Source organism: Diabrotica undecimpunctata, chromosome 1 (genome assembly GCF_040954645.1).
Source record: "Diabrotica undecimpunctata isolate CICGRU chromosome 1, icDiaUnde3, whole genome shotgun sequence".
NCBI classification, from domain to species: Eukaryota; Metazoa; Arthropoda; class Insecta; order Coleoptera; family Chrysomelidae; genus Diabrotica; species Diabrotica undecimpunctata.
This window is the reverse complement of record NC_092803.1, coordinates 40600162-40601726: the sequence shown is the minus strand read 5'-3', so window position 1 is coordinate 40601726 and position 1565 is coordinate 40600162.

The following is a 1565-nucleotide window of genomic DNA, read 5'->3' as shown; positions in this document are numbered from 1 at the left end:
TTTTTGCGTTCCAAACCGGGACACAATTCGGCATCGAATCGATCCAATAATGCTGCGTAGTACTCACCATTGATTGTTTTTCGTTTTTCTAAGTAGTCGATGTGGATGATGCCCTTCGCATTCCAGAAACCAGTCGCCATAACTTTGCCGGCCGAATGTGCCCTCTTTGCCTTCTTCGGCGGTCATTCGCCGCGTTTGCGCAACTGTTTCGACTATTCTTTGGTTTCCGGTGTGTAATAATGCACCCAGGTTTCATCAACGGTAATAAATCGGCGAAAAAATCCTTCGGATCGCGCTGTATCATCACCAAATGCGTCTTCGAAGTGGTCACACGTTTTTGCATTTGATCGATTGTCAGCAAACGCAGCACCCGATAGCTTTTTCATGTCCAAATAATGATGAATTATGTTGTGTACGCGTTCGTAGGAAATGCTCAGGACCTCTATTAACTCGCGGAGCTAAATTCGACGATCTGCCATAATCATGTCATGGACTTTGTTGATCATTTCCGGCGGGGTGACTTCATTTGGCCTCCCGGGACGCTCATCATCAAAAACACCCGTACGACCACGAACAAATTTAGCTTTCCAAAATTTTACTGTTGCGAACGAAATTGCAACCTCACCATAAACTTCGTCCAGGTCGGCTTTAATTTGCACATTCGTTTTACCCTTTTTGTGGAGGAACTTAATCACCGAACGATACTCGACTTTTTCCATTTCTCCGAAAACACAAAATTTGATTGCTTTGAGGGCTGTAAAAACCAAACTAATTGTTTTTAAAACTTGAAATTTTGACAGACGTCATGTCATGAATGGCAAATGTCAACATCGAAACCAATTCGGTATCAAGTGGCGCCATCTATCAAAGGCTAGTTTAATATCAATATATTGTACTAGAAACCATCGATGCTGTGCGTGAACTGATAGAGAAAGATACGGCATACCTTGAGATTGGAGCATCATTGGGCATGCCAAAAATTAAGATATTGTATGATAATTTGGCTGCAAAAAGATTTTTTCACGTTGAATCCCACATAATCTGATGAAAGGTCAAAAAGATGCTTGTGTTAATTGGTGCAAGGAAGTGTTGAATAAATGGAATATAAATCCGAAACAAAACAGCAATCGACTGTATGGTTCACACCAAGATGAATCAAATCCAAGAGTTACCTCAATCTGAGTTGAAAAAGTGAGTTGAAAAACGGCAAGAGACGGTTCCCCGATAGGTAGACGATCAGTGGGAAGACCACGAAAACGATGAAATGACAACTTACTGGAGGTACATTGAAAAACAGACAGAGTCATGTCTATATAAACAGAAGAAAAAGAAGAAGAAGATATCTAATAAAAACAATATGAAACAAAAAACAGTTAACGAGAAAAGGATTTATAAATGTGATATGCTCCTCACTGCTTGAGCTCTTGTCTCAGGGTGATAACACTCTATATATTATTAGCTTGATGCCTCCATTAACTCTGATCCTATGTCAGATATACGGTTTCGTGTAAAAATTTTTCAACCAAAGTCTTTATTGCGTCTTCGTTTTTGTCCTTCTGACTTTC